The sequence below is a fragment of the Pristiophorus japonicus genome, chromosome 11 (genome assembly GCF_044704955.1).
Source record: "Pristiophorus japonicus isolate sPriJap1 chromosome 11, sPriJap1.hap1, whole genome shotgun sequence".
Lineage (NCBI taxonomy): Eukaryota > Metazoa > Chordata > Chondrichthyes > Pristiophoridae > Pristiophorus > Pristiophorus japonicus.
This window is the reverse complement of record NC_091987.1, coordinates 121,380,087-121,403,479: the sequence shown is the minus strand read 5'-3', so window position 1 is coordinate 121,403,479 and position 23,393 is coordinate 121,380,087. Positions and strand designations below refer to the sequence as shown.

General features: G+C 47.4%; 1 protein-coding gene and 1 pseudogene across 2 annotated transcripts in view; both read left to right on the top strand.

The window, feature by feature from the left end:
- Positions 1–23,393, top strand: part of LOC139276248 (polycomb protein SCMH1-like) — a 217,533-nt gene that overhangs the window by 18,745 nt on the left and 175,395 nt on the right. The window lies entirely within an intron of this gene.
- On the top strand, positions 12,699–12,933 carry LOC139276514 (U2 spliceosomal RNA; annotated as a pseudogene).

Here is a 23,393-nt window from a genome sequence, read left to right as displayed (position 1 = left end):
CTGAAGATTCTGGATTTCAGACGTTGTACCGATACACGCAATTTCCATATTTATGGTGGTCTGCTGTTGCATACTGCATGGTAATACAAGTGGGCATTGCAACTAAGGGGTCAAGTTTCGGGCCGCGCCTAGAACGGCACAGCCCTGTGAGCCGCGCCTGATTTCCGCGCTCAAAACCGCGCCCAAAACTTACTCTGTATTCTCCCCTCCCTCAAGTCGACCCAGGCCCTCGGCGCAGCGCAGCACAAGCTGTGGCATTGTTTTCAGCACCGGGACCTTTGCACGTGCGTGCTACAGTTTGCGCGCGTATGTGCAGTAGCTCAAGGCGCCCGAGGCTGTGTGTGAGGAGCCCGAATCACGCCGCCCCTGGCTGAATGGGCTCACTGCTCACTGGGGCGGCGAAGATCGACTGGACTTCCCTCCTTGAGCTCCTCCTTCCCCCCCCCCTCCCCCCGTTCAGCTCCCGCTCCCTCTGCCGCCCCCCCCCCCCCCCCAAGCTCCTGGTCCGGCGCTTTCCCGCACCCCCCCACCATTCAGGTCCGGTCCACTCCATCTCCACGTCTTCGGCGGGGCCCACCTGCCCGGCATCTTGCTGGGGGCGGGCCCTGCCCGAAGTCTTCGGCCCGGCTTCTCGTTGGCTGGGCCCGTTCAGCCCCCCCACCGTCGCTCCCCGCGCTCTCTTTTCCCCCCCCCCCCCCCCCCCCCCCCCCGGGTCGCTCCCCGCCCGTCACTCTTCCTTACGCCTGATTTTCTAAGTGTAGGCAAGGTTTTTCTGAGCGTACAAAAATCTACACTTCCTCCATTCTAAGTTAGTTTGCAGTAAGTTTTCGCTGTCTAAACTCGCAAAACAGGCGTAAGTGGCCAGATACGCCCCCTTTTGAAAAAAAATCTGTTCTAACTCACTAGAACTGGAGCAAACTAAATGCCGAGAATTGCAATTTCTAAGATACTCCATTCTAAACTCGTTGCTCCAAAACAATAGCAGCAGCTCTTGCCGAAACTTGACCCCATAAGCTCCCCGCATACATCACATCTTATGCAGTCGGTGGCAATGTTGAAACAGAGGAAAACATTTTGAATACTTGTTTAACATTTGCATTTCCCCTTCCTATATCTTTGCTTACTTTCTTTCCATCTGGATCTAACTCATTTTACAGAAAGACTGTTGGCATTGTCTAACATCTAGCAGCTATTATTGTTTTATGTGTGAACATCTTCAGTTTGTCGACAGTTGCCAAGGTTGGTCATGGAAGCCACTTGTGTTAAGACAAGATGTCTTTTTTTGAATGGGATTCTTTTTCCTTGGTGTATGGGATTTAGTTGTTGCGAGGAGGCTAGGCCAACTAGAATTTAAATAAGAATCCAACTCTTTTTGTGATCAATATCACTGTAATTCCATTCTGAAACCTGCCCAAAAGTGCTATTGCCCAAATACTGCAACAAAAACTAGACATTGAGTCATCAATACTTTATTACGGCATTTTGCTTTTTGTAACTTAATATTCTATTTGGTGTGAAAATTGCTTCTTTGCACTGTGGCAATACTTAAAATTTTTTGGGGGCAAGTAGCGTAATTAAGTCTGTGTTCACTTTACATTGTCTACCATTGGGATCATCTGTGACCAAAATTAAGCATTTTTGTATAGTTTCAGCCTTTTAATTCAATTCAGTCATAGTACATAAGGAATTAACAATGAACTGCACTCTAACTTGGTACAGATACTGTAAGGGTTACTGTTTAGTTTTATTTTGGCACTGGCAGGAAGTTGGAATTACAGTGTGACAAGTTTACATAGACTGTTTACATTCTCTGTGCGCACATAGGAATTTATAATGGAATAAGTTTATTCACTTGCTTATCTATTGTTCAGTAAATTACTTTGGCAGTTAAAGCCTAAAACAAGGTTTGGTGTTGTGACATTCTCCTTGAAGACATGAGGATTGTCTTTTAGAGCTAAAGCAAACCTAAAGAAACATTTTTTGTTCTGTGTGTTTTATCAAAATGATCTAGTTATGAAGGACAGTGTAAATACTTACAACCAGCTATGAGAGTAAAAAGAAAGACTTGCATTTATGTGGCGCCTTTCACGACCACTGGATGTTTCAAATCGCTTTACAGCTAATGAAGTACTTTTGAAGTGTAGTCACTGTTATAATGTGGGAAACACAGCAGCCAACTTGCACACTGCAAACTCTTACAAACAGTAATGTGTTTGTTGATAATCTGTTTTTTATTAATGTTGAATGAGGGATAAATATTGGCCAGGACACTGGGGATAACTCCCCTGCTCCTCTTCGCAATAGTGCCATGGGATCTGTTCCACCTGAGTGGGCAGATAGGGCCTCAGTCTAACGTCTCATCCAAAAGAAGGTACCTCTGATGGTGCAGTGCTTCCTTTATGTACTCCAATTCCTGGAGTGGGACTTGAACCCACAACCTTCTGATTCAGGGGCGAGTGTGCTATCCATTGAGTCACAGCTGACATTCTAAATCGTCTAAATAGTTTACATTTTTCGGAGGTGAAAAATATCTCACGTAACGGCCAAAAATGTATCAATTATGTTTGTGTTTATTTAATCCAGTATGCATTTTTGTTTCTCTAAAGTAAATGTAAGCTGCCATTGATCTAATTTTCAGTTCATCTTTTACTGTCACTTTGTGGAAGCAAAAACTACTTTGCTGGTGCCCCATCCTCACTGACACCCTTATCCACACTGATTATCACCAGGCTTGACTTCTCTCACACCACCTCAGTGGCCTCTCAAGCTCTACCTTGCACAAGGTCCAACTCATTCAAATCTCTGCTGGCCACCTGCTGTCTAGTGCTAAGTTTCACTTGTCTGTCCTTGGCAACCACTGATGTCTCTCTTCTCCAAGGTATCAAAATTAAAGTTCACATTCCTTATTTATAAATTCAAGTTTTGCCTGAATCTATATCTACAGTCTCTTCCAGTGAGAATGTGAATAGAGGGATTGTAAATGTGTCAAGTGGTGAAGAGACTCATGGGAAGATAGCCGAAAGAAATGTCAAGCTGCAATAGTGCAATACTTGCAGTATCGACACAAAAAGAGATTATTAAGAGTTATGGTCAAACACGAGTTACGCGAAAAGCAAAGTCAGGCATGAGTCAGACGAAAGACTGCTATAACAAGCCATAAAATAGGGAAGAATCCGTAGCGAAACTATAAACAAGCTAACATTAGCGCCCGCCCTGATTAGGGGACTTGTCGGCCTGCCATTGGACGTACTCGGGGGGAGGTAGAAAGGGATTGGATGGACCAAGTGCTAATCAAATGTGTTATGTTCTGAAAATGTATAACTGTTGAGCTTTTGCATTGTATAGGGGCTTGTCCAGAGGAAGTTGAACAAGCTCTGATTGAGAGTGTTCCTTTGTCTTGACAAGTCCCGGCCGGAGAATCTTCAATAAAGGTCTTTTACAGAAAAGGCAACAAAGGGTGTTCGAGTCAGTGTATTCGCTGAAACAGATTGAGGGAAAAAGAATCCGTATTAACACCAGCCTGTACTCTCTGGTCCACTAATTCTGGACTCTCCTACTTACCCATGCACTCCACTCACAACTCTTAACCATCAAAGGAAGAACCTTCAATCACCCTACTCACTGGAACAGCCTTCCATAAACTTTTAGTCGTTTTATTCCTCTCCAAACTTAGCTTTTTTAACCTTTTTTAGCCTTTATTTTGGTTATCTGTCAACTTTTCTCCAGCTTGGCATACCTTTCTCCTATCATCATCATCATAGGCAGTCCCTCGGAATTGAGGAAGACTTGCTTCCACTCTTAAAAATGAGTCCTTAGGTGGCTGAACAGTCCAATATGAGAACCACAGTCCCTGTCACAGGTGGGACAGATAGTTGTTGAGGGGAAGGGTGGGTGGGACAGGTTTGCCGCAAGCTCTTTCCGCTGCCTGCGCTTGATTTCTGCATGCTCTCAGCACTGAGACTTCAGGTGCTCAGCACCCTCTCGGATGCACTTTCTTCACTTATGGCGGTCTTTGGCCAGAGACTCCCAGGTGTCACTGGGGATGTTGCACTTTATCAGGGAGGCTTTGAGGGTGTCCTTGTAATGTTTCCTCTGCCCACCTTTGGCTCGTTTGCCGTGAAGGAATTCCAAGTAGAGCACTTGCTTTGGGAGTCTCGTGTCTGGCATGTGGATAATGTGGCCTGCCCAGCGGATCTGATCAAGTGTGGTCAGTGCTTAAATGCTGGGGATGTTGGCCTGGTCGAGGAAGCTAATGGTGCGTCTGTCCTCTCGGGATTTGTAGGATCTTGCGGAGACATCGTTGGTGGTATTTCTCCAGCAACTTGAGGTGCCCTACTGTACATGGTCCATGTCTCTGAGCCATACACGAGGGCAGGTATTATACAGCCCTGTAGATCATGAGCTTGGTGGCAGTTTTGAGGACCTGGTCTTCGAACACACTTTTCCTCAGGTGGCCGAAGGCTGCACTGGCGCACTGGAGGTGGTGTTGAATCTCATCATCGATGTCTGCTCTTCTTAAGAGGCTGCAGAGGTATGGGAAATGGTCCATGTTGTCCAGGGCCGCGCCGTGGATCTTGATGACTGGGGGGGGCAGTGCTGTGCGGCGAGGACAGGCTGGTGGAGGACCTTTTGTCTTGCGGATGTTTAGCGTAAGGCCCATGCTTTCGTACGCCTCAGTAAAAACATCGACTATGTCCTGGAGTTCAGCTTCTATGTGGGCAGACGCAGGCGTCGTCCGCATACTGTAGCTCAACAACAGAAGTCAGGGTGGTCTTGGACTTAGCCTGGAGACGGCAAAGGTTGAACAGGTTCTCACTGGTTCTGTAGTTTAGTTCCACTCCAGTGGGTAGCTTATTGACTGAGGTGGCGCATGGCAGCGAAGAAGATTGAGAAGAGGGTTGGGGGATAATGCAGCCCTGTTTGACCCCGGTCCGTACGTGGATTGGGTCTGTAATGGATGCGTTGGTAAGGATCGTGGCCTGCATGTCGTCGTGGAGCAGGCGGAGGATGGTGACGAACTTTTGGGGGCATCCGGAATGGAGGAGGACGCTCCATAGACCCTCATGGTTGATAGTGTCAAAGGCCTTTGTAAGGTTAAAGGCGGCCATGTATAAGGGCAGGCACTGTTCCCTGCATTTTTCCTGCAGCTGTCGCGCTGCAAAAATCATGTCCGTTTTGCCCTGTAGGGGACAAACTCTGCACTGTGACTCCGGGAGTAGCTCCTCGGCCACAGGGAGAAGACGGTTGAGGAGGACTCTAGCGACGACTTTCCCAGTGGCTGATGGTAGGGAGATTCCTCTGTAGTTGCCGCAGTCGGACTTGTCCCCCTTTCTCCTTGATGAAGTATATGGGGACCTGTCTATTTTAAGGAGCAATATAAAGGGACTAACTAATTTGCACTGCATTTTTCTTCGACAGGCACGCATCTGTCCGAACCCCACCCCCCCCACCTGTACTGCACTTTTTTGACTGACAGGCATCAAGGCCCGCCTGCTGTCAAGCTCCGCCCACCGGGCCCCGAATCATTCTGTCCACGTGGTGCCAAGTAGCAGGATCCGAGACTCCGCTGACTCGCTCCCTCCAGGACTCGCGCACGCGCGTGCCACCCCTCTCCCCCAGGACTCGCTAGGCACACTGACTCAAACCGCCCCGCCCCCCCCCCCCCCCCCCCCCGGGGCTCGCTAGACCCGCTGACTCTGACTCCTCCCACCCCCTCCTCGAGGAGACTCTGACTCTCTTTCTCCCCCCTCCAAGGACTCGCTAAGCTCCCACCCCCATCCCCAAGGACTCTGCTCCTCCCCCTCTCCGACTCAAGCCCGAATCCCCAGAGAAAGGGTAATGCCGGGGTAGAGGAATGTTATAAGGATTTATAAAATACATAGCTTTGTTGACGGTAAATTTACTTTTTAGATTTGAAATTTAATTTAATTTTTAGTGGCTTGAAAAGCAGCATAGCTTGCCAAAATATGTTAGAGCAAAAGCTTTTGTGGTTTAATTGGTCTTGTGCTTGCTAGTAGTTTTAAAGAAAATTGAGCAATTTAATTGCTTGAATTTTTTTGGTACCGATTTCTTACTGTGAAGTGGTAACTTTTGGTGTGCGCTGAGGTAAGTGGAACTCTTTGATTGGGCACAATTAATTTCACATGCTACATGCAAAACTGATTTGTATGAAACATGGCAGAAAAATGCTGTGTGCAGTCCACACAAACCTGGCTATTATGTTTTTGTATTTAATTTTTCTCTGTTTTTGGAAGCAGTTCTTGTAGGCGAGCTCTCGCTTCCTGTGTTCTCGAACATTTTCATTTGCCCAGATATCTAGGCAAGTTTGCAGCATGTTGTAGAGTTTAAGTTCTATTTGTATTCCTGAACTGAATGTTGTGACCCAACATTTAACCCAGCAGACATGGAATCTAAACTGGTTGCCATTGTAGTTTGGAATGTTGAGTAATAAACAATGGGTATGCTGTGACGCAAAATCTCAAGCATTTTACGCATGGTGATGGAATGATTCCTGGGAGACGCGTAAACTGTTGCCACCGAGACTGCAATATTTGTGTTTCTGTAGCTTTGAAACAATGGAAAGATCGTAGTGAGGTGCCAGTCCGTTATAATGGCCAATCATTGACGAGCATCCTGGGCTCTCGACAAAGGTAGTCAGTTCCGTGTTGATGGCTGGTTATTCTGGCTTAATTGAATAATTAGAACCACAGTTCTGAAGGTGGGTTTATTTAGACTGCCTCAGTGATGGACAGTTCATCAGGCTAAATTCTCAGCAACTTCACAGTCTCCAAGTGGGGTGGCATGTGCTCTCTCCTTTTCTCACTTAAACATGCACAAACCTGAATAGCTTGTAACAGAAAGATGGGGCCAATTAGCTTTGGAATTAGTCTGAAAGTGGGATTTTACCTAAATTTTTACCAGAGCATTAGTCGAGTTGTGTCTTTATTTTTCAATCAGTTTAGGAAATGGATTAATCTAACTGGAAGTTATTCTTTTCATTCATGTGAATCAAACCAATTAGTTTTGTAGTTATGACATGTTTTAATGTTGTAAAGATGAGAATGTAGGTGGTGGCATGTGTGACATTACTATGGCTGGCATATACCAAGAGTTCTGGCTCTTTTATCATACTAACATTTAACTAGACAGTGGGCATTACTTCGGATTGTAGACGATGTGAGGCATGCTTCTGGGAATGACTGATGATGTAGCACTTGCTAGAATATCTAGTGTAAAACTTGAAAATTGTGTGACCAAAATATTACACAACTGAATGGGACTAAACTACTTGGGGCATTACAGATATGTTTGTAATACTATTTACCTAAACAAACTTGCTGGATGTTACTTTGTCTCATTGTCATGTGACAAAAATAGGCATTGTTTTATTTGTCTTTTTTCTAAATTTCTGAGGGATACTGTTTTTTAACTCCTGTTCTGGGACAGATTTGATGTCTTAGTTTAACTGTGTTGTCATCATCATAGGCAGTCCCTCGAATCGAGGATGACTTGCTTCCACGTCAAATTCACAGGTATTTCAATGAAGGACCTAAAATTCCAGGTCCCGAACTAAACCCTGTGTTTTATCTATTTGGTAGCAGGTTGAAAAAAGCCCAACCACTCAATTTAAACACAAACATGCTTACATAACTTGTTCACAAGTCTAATTGACATCTTTTGAAATTTAACAGTTCTTCAATATCACAAAGTTCCAATAATTGTTTAGTACTTCTCATTTTTTAAATCACTTGAGATTTGATGAGATTTGAGAGGTGATCTATTTTGGTTTCAGGTCAATGACCCTTCATCAGAATTGGCGAAGTTCTGGCGACGGGTCTTCGACCTGAATCGTTAACTCCGTTTCTCTCCCAATGCTGCTTGACCTGCTGAGTATTTCCTGCATTTTCCATTTTTATACACGACATAAAACACTAGTTCGGCCCCAGCTGGAGTATTGTGTCCAATTCTGGGCACCACGCTGTAGGAAGGACGAGAAGGCTTTGGAGAGGGTACGGAAGAGATTTACTAGAATAGTTCCAGGGATGGGGGGAATTACAGTTACCTGGATAGACGAGAGAAGCTGGGGTTCTCCTTGGAGCAGAGAAGGCCAAGAAGAGAGTTGATACTGGTGTTTGAAATCATGAAGGGTTTGGATAGAGTAATTTCCAATGGCTGAAGGGTCGATAAATCAGGGTACAGATTTAAGCTAATTGGCAAAAGAACCAAATGGGACGAAAAAATGTTTTCCCCCCCAACGAGTGGTTATGATTTGGAATGCACTGCCTGATAGGGAGATAGATACAGATTCAATTTTAGCCTTCAAAATGGAATTGGATAAATTCTTGAAGAGAAAAAATTTCAGGGATATGGGCAAAGAGGGGGAGAACATAAGAACATAGAGCAGGAGAGGAGTAGGCCACCTGGCCCCTTGAGCCTGTTCTGCCTTTTTATAAGATCATGGCTAATCTGATCATGGAATCAGCTCCATTTCCCTGCCCGCTCCCCATAACCCTTTATTCCCTTATTGTTAAAAACAATCTATCTCCACCGTAAATATATTCAATGATCCAGCTTCCACAGCTCCCTGGGGCAGAGAGTGTCCTTGAAGCTTTTACTCTGCCCTCCAGGGGCTCGCCTGCCGTGACGTAGCTCGGAATAGAGTGCTTGTTTCGGGAGTCTAGCATCGGGCATGTGGACAGTGTGGCCCGCCCACCAGAGCTGGTTGAGCGTGGTCAATACCTCGATGCTGGGGATCGTTGGCCTGAGAGAGAAGACTGAAGGTGCGCTTATCCTGCCAATGAATTTGCAGGATTTTGCGGAGGCAGCATTGGTGGCACTTCTCCAGTGCTTTGAGGTGCTGCACTACTGTACATAGTCCATGTCCTGAAGCATATAGGAGGGCGGGTATCGCTACTGCTCTGTAGACCATGAGCTTGCTGCCGGGTTTGAGATCCTGGCCTTCGTACACACTCTTCCTCAGGCAGCCAAAGGCTGCACTAGCACACTGAAGGTCGTGTTGAACTTTGTCATTGATGTCTGCCCTTGCTGATAGGCTCCCAAGGTCTCGTCATGGATCTTGATAATGGGGGAGGAGTACTGTGTGGCGGGGACAGGTTGGTAGAGGTCTTACTGATGTTTAATGTGAGGCCCAGACTCTCGTACGCTTCTGTGAAGGTGTCAACGATGGTTTGGAGTTTGGACGCGGAGTGTGCGCAAACTGAACCGTCATCTGCATATTGTAATTCAATGACGAAGTTGGAGCAACATTGGATCTGGACTGGTTGGAGCAACCTTTGATCTGGACTGGAGGCGTCTGAGGTTGAACAATTTTCCGCTTGTCCTGTAGATTAACTCCACTCCAGCAAAGGGTGAGATGAAGCATTGCAGCGAGGAAGAGAGAATCATAGAATAAATCATGACCTCAGGGCATCCCAAAGCGTTTTATAGCCAATAAAATATTTTTAAAGTGTAGTCACTTGTAATATATGCGTTATATATAGCTAAGATATGCAATTCCTGTCGTTGGACTTTAATTTTTATCTCGTGGCTTTGATGCACACTTTGTATGCTCATGTTTAACATTGAAAATCCGTATGTAAACATAAGGATGTAAATGTTTTTCCAGTCTCTCTACTGGTAGTGGTAGAGTGCCTCCATTTCCCTTCTGTCAGCTGTACCACCACTGATAGCTCCGTCTCCCTGTATCAGTCGCCCCCTTTTTCAATAATTTTTACTCCATAGCCCTTTGCCTGGTTATCTTTAGCATTGGCCTTCCCTGCCCCTTTGGGATATGTTTCTGCACATTTTCAACTGCTCATTGGCGTGACGCATATGCCAACTTTGGAGCCAATAGCCATTTTCCATTTCCATTGGCCTTAGACTGTTGCCACTCAGCAGACTTGTGTCTCAAACACACTCTCAACTGTGTCTGAAGCCTCCCAGGCAGCATCACAGTCCACAGTTATCTCCATACCACTTGGCCAGTTTTGGCACCTGAAACTTGGTACAGTACCAGGATTCCATTCCAGATTTCTCCTCAGGGTCTTGCAATTTGTTATAACTCTTAACCTCACATTGAAATTAAAATTGTTAACTGGATTTAAGATACCGGCTTTCTGAGCTTGCTTTTCATAAAACATAAATATTGCAGTTTAAACGGGTCTGGAGATCTTGAAATTTCTACACCTTGTGAAATAATGCTGTAGCTAGCAAAAGTGCATTCATGTTGTATACACATTTGATTTTTGATTTCATCGAAATTTCCAATGTGGGCTGTGTATTGGAAAATGTACTAAAAACATAGTTACTATATTATGGACTGTAAAAAGACAAAAGAACATTTTAATGTAATTATTTTGGTGCTGGTAGCTAACCTTGGGGTCTACAATCCTCCAATGCACAAGAGGAAGAAAGCAGTGTTCCATATATTGACCCTTATTGTCCCTTTATTGACCCTAATGCTCATTATTTCATTTCTCATCAATGAACATATATTTAATACTGTTTCATAATACTGTATAACATGCTAAAGTTTTGTAGTGATCTCTTGATTGGACAGAAAGGAAGAATAGCTTTATATAAAAGCAAAATACTGCAGATGCTGGAATCTGAAATACAAACCGAAAATGCTAGAAATATTCAGCAGGTCAGACAGCATTTGTGGTGAGATAGTGTTTGTATTAGTATTAGGCAGTCCCTCAAGTCGAGGATGACCCGCATCCACACCAAAAAAAGATGCGTTTACAGGTGTTTTAGTGATGGACCTGACAGGTCCCGAACTACATATTGAAGGGTGAAAGATGCCTGTGCGTGAATTCTTTTAACGTCGAGTGGTCATTGCACACCAGCCACCACGTGTGCTTGACAGGGCAAGGTCTTGATCCAGTGGCAAGGGTTAACCAAGACAACTGGAGATCAAGCTCAGCTGCGTGGACCTAGTACGCATACATACTCCTATTGTCCTTATAATTCATAGGTTGCAATGTGGGCATCACGACGTTGCTGCTGGGCATGCTGCACCTTCCCTGAGCCCAGACCCTGCTGTTACATGCGGCGCCACTCCTAGGTCTCTTCCCTCGCTGCTGGGCTCCAGCTTGTTCTTGGGCCCTGACCTCTGGCCGCTCCCGGGCCCTCCCGACCCCCTCCACCGGCCACTCCCGGGCCCTCCCGACCCCCTCCACCGGCCGCTCCCGGGCCCTCCCGACCCCCTCCACCGGCCGCTCCCGGGCCCTCCCGACCCCCTCCACCGGCCGCTCCGGGGCCCTCCCGACCCCCTCCACCGGCCGCTCCGGGGCCCTCCCGCACTTGGGTCCCGATTCCTGCCGATGGAGCATGGGTAGGACCAATCGGCAACCTGAATTTTGGTGACTTCAATCCAGTCGTTCTGCCTGAAGCTGTCGCCCTCCTAAAACAGCTTGCGTTGCTCCCTGCAATGGCTAGCTCCTGCTTTTATTCCCGACCTGCCACCGATGGTGCGCTCTCGCACGGCGGGGGAAGTGTCACGCCGTGCTTGGTCCTGGGGCGCGCCTGCTTTTATTCCTGACCTGCCGCCGATGGTGCGCTTTCGCACGGCGGGGAAGTATCGCGCCGTGCTGGGTCCTGGGGCCCACCTGCTTTTATTCCTGACCCGCCGATGGTGCGCTCTCGCAGGGAAGTGCCACGCTGCGCTTGGTCCTGGGGCGCGCCTGCTTTTATTCCTGACCCGCCGATGGTGCGCTCTCGCAGGGCAGGGAAGTGCCACGCTGCGCTTGGTCCTGGGGCGCGCCTGCTTTTATTCCTGACCTGCCGCCGATGGTGCGCTCTCACAGGGCGGGGAAGTGCCGCGTTGCGCTGGGTCCTGGGGCGTGCCTGCTTTTATTTCCGATCTGCTGCCGATGGTGCGCTCTCGCAGGTTGGGAGATGTGGCGCTGGGTCCTGGGACTCTCCTTTTATCCCCGACCTGCCGCCGATGGTGCTCTCTCGCAGGTCGGGGATAAAAGTTAACGTTTCAGGTTGATGACCCTTAGTCAGAACTGGATAAAGTTAGAGATGTAACAGGTATTTAAGCAAGTGTAGGGGTGGGGAGAAGGGAGGAAAGAACAAAAGGAATGGCCTGTGATAGGATGGAAGGCAGTAGAGATTAAGAGACAAAAGGGATGATGGTGCAAGGCAAAAGGATATGGTAATGGGACAAGTTAAGTACTGAAAGATGAGTCTAGATGGGGTGTAAATGCAGATGGAAGAGTAGCTTTGTCTGATTGAGTTGATCTTGTACTAATAAATATGGGAGTACCTTATGAATTAGAGAACACTAATTATATGTATGCATGTGTTATATAATATAGTTCACTTATTTCCTGCCTGTTCAAACTGCGACTGCATTATGTCCAATTGCAAGGGAGTTGCTCTTCTTAATCTAAGAGATTAGATATGTTTTTGATTTTTTTTCTTTGTGCAAGCAGGATTTATTTTCCTTTTCATTGCTAGCCCTCACTCCAATTCAAATGTTCAAGAATTGGAAATCTAAGTGCAACAAAATATTTCAGCTGCAGTTGTGCTGCCACTTCTGCATCAATGTACAACTGTTTGCGTGTGCATCATCCAAATGTCAGTATTACTCAAATCAGGTCAGCGATCCAACTTCCATGCACACTAAAGCACGAGATGTGACACTAGGTGTAACACTGGGTGTAGGTGTAATCCTGGTATATAGCAACAGAGAAACTTCTCGGCCTTTTGGCTAAGATCAAGTGTAGTACCGTTTCTGACCAGCCACCATGACCTCCGGGTGGATTCTCCCTGGTCAGGAAGGTATATGCTTGCATTTTTGGAAACAGGAGGTGGGTGGGGAGGTTTGACCCATCCACCTCCACGGAGGTGTGTGGGGGACCTGACCCATCCACCTCCATGGCACGAACCTGGTATTGCAGTACTTCCAGGAACGGTGCAGTGGCTCTAGGCCTTTTGGCTAAGAGCATTGGCGCAGAGTGATCCTTGGCATGTGCAAGGTGACCTCTGGCGTTTGTGATTTGACAAAGAATTGGAACGATTGGCTCCGAATTTAAAAAAAAAAATATAGCAACAGAGAAACAGGAGTGACCATTCAGTCCCTCGGGTCTGTCCCATCATTCGGTGGCTGATTTATACCTCAACTCCATTTTACCTCCCTTTGCTCCATTTTCCTTTGTACCCTTACCAAACAAAAAATCTATCAGCCTGTCTTGAAAATTTCAACTGAACTGCATCCCTCATTTTGAGGGAGAAATTTCTGGATTTCTACAATCCTTTGTGTGGAAAAAGTGAAGTGAATTCAAGGAAGGCATTAAAAGACAGAAAAGCCAATACAAACCCCACGATTCAGGCGCTCCTATTACTGATGATCTACAGATTTCTAAGATTGCTTTAGACTGCACTTGACCTTTGCACTGATACAACTGTTGCCATTGCAGCCTTGGTTTGTTTTCCTCTGTTACCATTCTCTCCTACTTTGCTTAATAAGGGAGTATTAACCTTTTTGTTCAGTTACATTGGGCCCAAGTTTCGGGCCGCGCCTAGAACGGCGCAGCCCCGACCTGGACGCCCGTTTTTTGCGCCACAAAGTGCGCCTAAAAAAAAGTTAGATTCTCTGGCTCCCTGCAGGTCGTTTGCAGCTCGGTGCGGCGCAGCACGAGCTGTGGGGGGCGGAGCTAGGTCCCTGCGCTGAAAACAGTGCCGGGACCTCTGCACATGCGCGCTACAGTGGGCGCGCATGTGCAGTAGCTCCAGGCGCCCAAAACTGTGGGAGGGTTCCCGAAACACGCAGCCCCTAGCCCTGGCCGAATGGCCTCACTAGGGCTGTGTGCATAAGGCTGCCTCCCATGCCCAGCTCCTGCTTCCTCCCGACCCGACCCCCCCCCCCTCCGGGCTGGACACAACCTGCGCTTCTCCACCCCCACCCGAACCGACCAACCCTCCCCCTGACCCGACCCGCGCTCCCGACCGCCCCCGGATCCGACCCAACCTGACTTCCCTCCCCCCCACCCCCCAGACCTGAAACGATCCGACCCGTGCTCCATCCGTCCCCCCTACCCGAATCAACCCGACCCGCGCTCCCCCCAACCTGACCCGACCCAACGCCACCTACCTGTAAATCTGGTGCTGGGGACGGGCCCTGCCCGAAGTCTTGGGCCCGGCCCGTTCAGTCCCCTGCCCCTACTCCTCCCCCCCCCCTTCTCCTCCCCACTTCTCCTTTCCCCCCTTCTCCTTCTCCTTTCCCCCTTCTCCTCCTTTCCCCCCTTCTCCTTTCCCCCCTTCTCCTTCTCCTTTCCCCCCTTCTTCTCCTTTCCCCCCTTCTCCTTTCCCCCCTTCTTCTCCTTTCCCCCCTTCTTCTCTTTCCCCCCTTCTTCTCTTTCCCCCCTTCTTCTCTTTCCCCCCTTCTTCTCTTTCCCCCCTTCTTCTCTTTCCCCCCTTCTCTTTCCCCCCTTCTTCTCTTTCCCCCCTTCTTCTCTTTCCCCCCTTCTTCTCTTTCCCCCCTTCTTCTCTTTCCCCCCTTCCTCTCTTTTCCCCCCTTCCTCTCTTTTCCCCCCTTCTTCTCTTTTCCCCCCTTCTTCTCTTTTCCCCCCTTCTTCTCTTTTCCCCCCCCTTCTTCTCTTTTCCCCCCCCTTCTTCTCTTTTTCCCCCCCGTCTTCTCTTTTTCCCCCCCGTCTTCTCTTTTTCCCCCCTGTCTTCTCTTTTTCCCCCCCGTCTTCTCTTTTTCCCCCCCGTCTTCTCTTTTTCCCCCCCGTCTTCTCTTTTTCCCCCCGTCTTCTCTTTTTCCCCCCCGTCTTCTCTTTTTCCCCCCCGTCTTCTCTTTTTCCCCCCCCGTCTTCTCTTTTTCCCCCCCCGTCTTCTCTTTTTTCCCCCCCCGTCTTCTCTTTTTCCCCCCCCGTCTTCTCTTTTCCCCCCCCGTCTTCTCTTTTCCCCCCCCGTCTTCTCTTTTCCCCCCCCGTCTTCTCTTTTCCCCCCCCGTCTTCTCTTTTCCCCCCCCGTCTTCTCTTTTCCCCCCCCGTCTTCTCTTTTCCCCCCCCGTCTTCTCTTTTCCCCCCCCGTCTTCTCTTTTCCCCCCCCGTCTTCTCTTTCCCCCCCCGTCTTCTCTTTCCCCCCCCGTCTTCTCTTTCCCCCCCCGTCTTCTCTTTCCCCCCCCGTCTTCTCTTTCCCCCCCCGTCTTCTCTTTCCCCCCCCGTCTTCTCTTTCCCCCCCCGTCTTCTCTTTCCCCCCCCGTCTTCTCTTTCCCCCCCCGTCTTCTCTTTCCCCCCCCGTCTTCTCTTTCCCCCCCCGTCTTCTCTTTCCCCCCCCGTCTTCTCTTTCCCCCCCCGTCTTCTCTTTCCCCCCCCGTCTTCTCTTTCCCCCCCCGTCTTCTCTTTCCCCCCCCGTCTTCTCTTTCCCCCCCCGTCTTCTCTTTCCCCCCCCGTCTTCTCTTTCCCCCCCCGTCTTCTCTTTCCCCCCCCGTCTTCTCTTTCCCCCCCCGTCTTCTCTTTCCCCCCCCGTCTTCTCTTTCCCCCCCCGTCTTCTCTTTCCCCCCCCGTCTTCTCTTCCCCCCCCCGTCTTCTCTTCCCCCCCCCGTCTTCTCTTCCCCCCCCCGTCTTCTCTTCCCCCCCCCGTCTTCTCTTCCCCCCCCCGTCTTCTCTTCCCCCCCCCGTCTTCTCTCTTCCCCCCCTTCTTCTCTTTTTCCCCCCTTCTTCTCTTCCCCCCCATCTCCCCTTTCCCCCCCATCTCCCTTTCCCCCCCATCTCCCTTTCCCCCCCATCTCCCTTCCCCCCCATCTCCCTTCCCCCCCATCTCCCTTTCCCCCCCATCTCCCTTTCCCCCCCATCTCCCTTTCCCCCCCATCTCCCTTTCCCCCCCATCTCCCTTTCCCCCCCATCTCCCTTTCCCCCCCATCTCCCTTTCCCCCCCATCTCCCTTTCCCCCCCATCTCCCTTTCCCCCCCATCTCCCTTTCCCCCCCATCTCCCTTTCCCCCCCATCTCCCTTTCCCCCCCATCTCCCTTTCCCCCCCATCTCCCTTTCCCCCCCATCTCCCTTTCCCCCCCATCTCCCTTTCCCCCCCATCTCCCTTTCCCCCCCATCTCCCTTTCCCCCCCATCTCCCTTTCCCCCCATCTCCCTTTCCCCCCATCTCCCTTTCCCCCCCATCTCCCTTTCCCCCCCATCTCCCTTTCCCCCCCATCTCCCTTTCCCCCCCATCTCCCTTTCCCCCCCATCTCCCTTTCCCCCCCATCTCCCTTTCCCCCCCATCTCCCTTTCCCCCCCATCTCCCTTTCCCCCCATCTCCCTTTCCCCCCCATCTCCCTTTCCCCCCCATCTCCCTTTCCCCCCCATCTCCCTTTCCCCCCCATCTCCCTTTCCCCCCCATCTCCCTTTCCCCCCCATCTCCCTTTCCCCCCCATCTCCCTTTCCCCCCCATCTCCCTTTTCCCCCCCATCTCCCTTTTCCCCCCCATCTCCCTTTCCCCCCCATCTCCCTTTTCCCCCCCATCTCCCTTTTCCCCCCCATCTCCCTTTTCCCCCCCATCTCCCTTTTCCCCCCCATCTCCCTTTTCCCCCCCATCTCCCTTTCCCCCCCCATCTCCCTTTCCCCCCCATCTCCCTTTCCCCCCCCATCTCCCTTTCCCCCCCCATCTCCCTTTCCCCCCCCATCTCCCTTTCCCCCCCCATCTCCCTTTCCCCCCCCTTCTCGTCTCTTCCCCTTCCCTCTACCCCCCCTCCTCCCCCTCCCCTCGCTGTCAGAAACACAGACACTGACAGAGAGTGAGAGACACACACTGACAGAGACACACTGGGGGGGGCGGGGGGCATCCCAGCACGCTGTTGAAGGGCTCCCGGTGCTGCAGTCGGTAAGTAGAAAATGTTTTGTTTTATTGATTTAAAAAAAAATTCTTATTAATTTTTTTGGGTTGATTTATTGGTTGATTTATTGATGTTTTTATCATTTATTATTGATGATGGCTCTTTATTTGTAAAACTGAAGTGTTTAATGTTTGTAAACTTCCCTTTAAACCATCCCCCCCCCCCATTCCCTACGCCTGATTTTTAACCTATGCCTGAAAGTGTAGACAAGGTTTTTTCGAGCGTACAAAAATCTTCACTTACTCCATTCTAAGTTAGTTTGGAGTAAGTTTTCACTGCCGAAACTTTAAAAACAGGCATAAGTGGCCGGACACGTCCCCTTTTGAAAAAAAAAATCTGTTCCAAAGTGAAACTGTTCTAACTGACTAGAACTGGAGCAAACTAAATGCCGAGAATTTGAATTTCTAAGATACTCCGTTCTACACCAGTTGCTTCAAAAAATCAGGAGCCGAAACTTGGGCCCATTGTATGTCAATTAGGATGAGATATTTCACCCCAGTGAGCGTAGTTTTACTGTACCAGTTAACATTCATGGATTGTGGTGGTGTGGAATGGCCTGTGCCTGAATCTTTGAATGCATTAGGGTTACAACCTTATTCTAGGTAATAAATCATTATGATAATTATCAGGATTTTTATTGCAAACTACATTGTCGTTCCATCAACTGAAAACATTGTAGTACCCTGTACCATCAATTGTAAAATGCAAGGGCACAAGTTTGTTTTATCAGTGACAGTTTTTGTACTTGGACTTTGTTTCATAACCAAGAGGAATTTTGTAGGTAGTAGTAAAATTCCAGAAATGTTTTGAATGCCTAAGGACTGTAGTAGGTTGTGGTATGAATGTCGCAGTGTTTCTTCATCTTGTGCTTTACTAAATGGGCAATGCTTTGTTTTACAGTTACTTCCTGTTCTCTTTAGACTTGAAGTGCCAAGAGCATGCATTAAAGACTTGTTAGTACACATTCTCCTGGTGGGACAAAGTGCTGGAATCCTTTCATGTATGTTTCAGGCAAGCCAGATGCAGTTAGTGGAATGTTTGACACAGCACCCTGGGAATTCAGGATTAAAGGACAGAAAGATGAAGACTGACTTGTGCTTTTCATCCCCTCCAAATTCAAAATTAACTATTAAAGAACAGCTGATCGGTCAGATGAGGCTAGCAATTTTCTATCTTTTTGACCCACTGATTGGTGATTCATGCTCTGCACCATATGGTTTTGTCCTAACTGATAGTTGACTGCTGATATGGTGCTACATATAGTACCTTAGATACATTTTGCTGCCTGATTGCATTATATAAAACTGGTACCGAAAAAGCACACTGCATTAACTGCTCATGAATTAGCTGATGAATTTTAGTATATGTTTGTGTATTAACTTAAAATAGTACATAAATTCCATGTAGATATTTCAGTTAAATGAATACTAAATGTGGTGTAAATAAAAACTTGGATTGTTGACTTTTAATTTCTTTAAGTACGTTGAAGCAACAATATAATCAAATTCTTTAGGTGGCTTTAAGTTTGGATTGCTAATTCAATGGAGTTTTCAGTCATAAATAAAAACTGCTTTAAAATCATAGTACTGTTATTGTACCTTCTATCATAGTACGTGAATAATCTTTCTTCAAAGTCCTGAGTAATGTTGGCTGCTTGACAATGAGCCATTTGCTTTAATATAGATATTCTACACTGCAACTATATAAACCATTATAACATTCAGTATCTAGCTTATTTTAATTGGTAAAGTATCAACTCATTAAAACAAATACTCTTTTTTAAAAAAAAAAAAAGTTGCATTATTCAAGACTAATCTTTGAACCTGCAGAAAAGTTTTTGAGTATATTAAGTTATTGCACCAATTGAGTTTAGGATAGAGAAAGCTATGCTTAGCCTGATTCCTGATTGTGAATTATTGTCAAGGCATGGTTCTGCAACTGATTAGATGACAAAGGTAGAAAAAGCTACTTTCTTCAATTTTATGTACTGTTTTAAGCTACACTTGTATTAATGCTGTTTTTCTGTTGCACTACGTTTCATCTGCAAGGTTTGCTCTGTGTAACTCTGGCATGATAGTTACTTTACAATTTTAAACTGTGATCTTCATCCATTTGCAAACATTAGTGTAAATCTTCAACTTTATAACTAAGTACTGAACAGTTATCGGTAACTTGCAAACCGAGGAATGCGAATGATTGAGATTTTAAAGATTTTCTGTAATTGTGTACGGACAACTGTTAATTTAACAATTTTTGAAGTTTTTAAAATACATTTTATATATATGTAATTTCTACTGTCTTCCTGGATTTGTGCCTCTGCTGCTGAAAAGATAAATAGTAAACTGCCACCCCGACACTGCTCATTTATGTTGACTTCTAGGAACAGAGAGCTCCCCATCTGGAAGGAGACAAATGTGATCCATTTATATCTTCATACTGGCAGAACTCAGATTGGCCACTGAGTGGAGGAACAAACCTGCATCCTCTCATCTATAAAACGACATCAACTTACATTTATGTTGTGCCAAAAATGCAGAAAAACATCTCAGCACTTCAGAGGCATAATCAAACAAAAATGACTTGGAGATAAATTAGATATTAGGAGGGGTGACCAAAAGTTTTAGCATAGAGATGGATTTTAAGGGGTGCCTTATAGGAGATGTAGAAGCTTGAGGGGTTTCGGGCAAGAATTAATTGCAGAGCATGGGGCTGACACGGTTAATGGCACGGTTAGGGTGATGAGAGGATGAGTTGCACAAAAGGCTCAAGTCACAGGAATGGAGAGTTTGGGGGTGTGCGTGTAATACTGAGCGTTAGTGCTCCAGTGCTTGGCTTTTTTGGAGTAATTTTTAAAAACGTGATTTTTTCCCCATAAAATAAGGCTTGGTGAAGTCAAAGGCTTGAAGTCATCAAAAAATAAAAAAAATCTATATATTTATAGTACAACGTCCCATACCGTTTGACATTGTATCTTTCAAAAATATTTCTCTTCGGACTTTTAATTTATTTTTACTTTTTGTTTTATGACATTCATTTTGGAGCATGCACTTTATTCTGAATTGGAAGTTGCTAAATTTGAACTTGTTAATTAAAATTAAAATCATGCAAAGTGTCGTCTCTGCTGTTGCATTATAATGGCTTAATTTAAACAGGAAAAGCTGGAAATACTCAGCAGGTCAGGCAGCATCTGTGGAGAGAGAAACAGAGTTAACGTTTCAGGTCGATGATCTTTCGTCAGAGTTAACTCTGTTTCTCGCTCCACAGATGCTGCCTGACCTGAGTATTTCCAGCTTTTTCTATTTTTATTTCATATTCCAGCATCTGCGGTATTTTGCTTTTCTATTTGAATTAACAGGAGTCAACTGAAGTTAAAAGGCATATGAACATGGAAAATACTAACCTTGTACTGATAGGTAGTACAAAAATGTTAGGTAAAAGATGTAGACAAATGGCCAAACTCTAGATTTGTATCCCGAGTTTATGGGATGCAGCAGGAATGGCATCATCAAACTGAAATGGTAAAGATAGCAATTTTGTGCAATATATGATTTGGAACAGCAGCCATTATGAATTAATAGCAGATATCCATCAGTTTGGAAATTTAGATACTTGGAATATATCTAGCCAGTGTGATTATGCAGGATGTCTGTTCTTGGCTGTATGTACATAAATTCAATTGAGAAATAAGGAGTGCCATCACATTGGTTGTTTTAGACCACAAAAGCAAACAGATAGCCAAAATTAAAAAAAAAAGAGGGAACAATTGCAGATGGAGTGGAAAGGGTGCCTGGAATGCTGTAGAATCATAGAAATTTACAGCATGGAAATAGGCCGTATCGGCCCATCGTGTCCGCGCTGGCCAACAAAGAACCTATCCAGCCTAATCCCACTTTCCAGCTCTTGCTCTGTAGCTGTGTAGGTTACTGCACTTCAGGTGCACATCCAAGTACTTTTAAAATGTGGCGAGGATTTCTGCCTCTACTACCCTTTCAGCGATGAGTTCCAGACCCCCACCACCCTCTGGGTGAAAACATTTCCCCTCTAATCCACTCAATCTTAGAAACATAGGGCCCAAGTTTCCACACACGCCTAGAACGGCGCAGTCCAGACCTGGACGCCCGTTTTTCGTGCCACAAAATGCGCCTAAAAAAATCCTCCGTATTCTCCACCTCCCTGCAGGTCCTCTGGCCCTCGGCGCAGCACAGCATGAGCTGTGGGGGGGCGGAGCCAGGTCCCTGCACTGAAAACAGTACCGGGACCTCTGCACATGCGCGCTACAGTGGGCACGCCAAGTGCAGTAGCTCCAGGCGCCCGAAACTGTGTGGGAGGGGCCCAAAGCACGCAGCCCCGAGCCCTGGCCAAATGGCAGCCCCTAGCCCTGGCCGAATGGCCTCACTGGAGCTGTGTGAATAAGGCTCCTCCCACGGCCAGCTCCTGCCCCCCCACCCCTGCCTCCGGACCGGACCCGACACCCGCTCCCCACCCCCCCCCCCCGGACTGGACCCGACCCGACTCCCGCTCCGCCCCCCGCCCTCCCGCCCCGACTGGACCCGACCCGCGCTCCTGCTCCCGCTCCACCCCGACTGGACCTGACTCTCGCTCCCCGCCCCCGGACTGGATCCGACCTGACCTCCCCCTCCCCGACCTGACCGACCTCCCTCCCTCCCTCCCCCCTCTCTCTCTCTCTCCCCCCGACCCGAACCTCCCCGACCCGACCCGACCCAACGCCACCTACCTATGAATCTGGTGCTGGGGACGGGCCCTGCCCGAAGTCTCGGGCCGGCCCGTTCAGCCTTCCGTCCCGAAAGGCCTGCCTGAAGCACTTTCACACAGGTAGGAAGATGGTTTATTTAATCTTTTCTTTGCTTATAAATGTTTATTCAGGTTGGATTTATTTGTATAATATTTGTAGAGGTATAAATAAGGATTTATTATAGAATTTAATGACTTCCCTTCCTTCCCTCCCTCCCCCCCCCCCCCCCCCCACCACCTCGTTCTGGACGCCTAATTTGTAACCTGCGCCTGATTTTTTAATGTGTAGAACAGGTTTTTTCAGTTCTACAAAAATCTTCACTTCCTCCATTCTAAGTTAGTTTGGAGTACGTTTTCATTGTGGAAACTTTGAAATAAGGCGTCAGTGGCCGGACACGCCCCCTTCTGAAGAAAAAATTCTGTTCCAAAGTGGAACTGTTCTACCTGACTAGAACTGCAGAAAAAAAAAATGTGGAGAATTGCGATTTCTAAGATAGTCCGTCTTCCACCAGTTGCTCCTAAAAATCAGGCGTAAATCATGTGGAAACTTGGGCCCATTGAAAATAGGTGCAGGAGTAGGCCATTCGGCCCTTTGAGCCTGCACTGCCATTCAATGAGTTCATGGCTGAACATGCAACTTCAGTACCCCATTCCTGCTTTCTCGCCATAACCCTTGATCCCCCTAGTAGTAAGGACTACATCTAACTCCTTTTTGAATATATTTAGTGAATTGGCCTCAACAACTTTCTGTGGTAGAGAATTCCACAGGTTCACCACTCTTTGGGTGAAGAAGTTTCTCCTCATCTCGGTCCTAAATGGCTTACCCCTTATCCTTAGACTGTGACCCCTGGTTCTGGACTTCCCCAACATTGGGAACATTCTTCCTGCATCTAACCTGTCCAAACCCATCAGAATTTTAAATGTTTCTATGAGATCCCCTCTCATTCTTCTGAACTCCAGTGAATACAAGCCCAGTTGATCCAGTCTTTCTTGATATGTCAGTCCCGCCATCCCGGGAATAGTCTGGTGAACCTTCGCTGCACTCCCTCAATAGCAAGAATGTCCTTCCTCAGGTTAGGAGACCAAAACTGTGTACACTACTTCAGGTGTGGCCTCACCAAGGCCCTGTACAACTGTAGCAACACCTCCCTGCCCCTGTACTCCAATCCCCTCGCTATGAAGACCAACATGCCATTTGCTTTCTTAACCGCCTGCTGTACTTGCATGCCAACCTTCAATGACTGATGTACCATGACACCCAGGTCTCGTTGCACCTCCCCTTTTCCTAATCTGTCACCATTCAGATAATTTTCTGTCTCTCTGTTTTTACCACCAAAGTGGATAACCTCACATTTATCCACATTATACTTCATCAGCCATGCATTTGCCCACTCACTGAACCTATACAAGTCACTCTGCAGCCTCATAGCATCCTCCTCACAGCTCACACTGCCACCCAACTTAGTGTCATCCGCAAATTTGGAGATACTACATTTAATCCCCTCGTCTAAATCATTAATGTACAATGTAAACAGCTGGGGCCCCAGCACAGAACCTTGCGGTACCACACTAGTCACTGCCTGCATTTCTGAAAAGTACTCATGTACTCCTACTCTTTGCTTCCTGTCTGCCAACCAGTTTTCAATCCACGTCAGCACACTACCCCAATCCCATGTGCTTTAACTTTGCACATTAATCTCTTGTGTGGGACCTTGTCGAAAGCCTTCTGAAAGTCCAAATACACCACATCAACTGGTTCTCCCTTGTCCACTCTACTGGAAACATCCTCAAAAAATTCC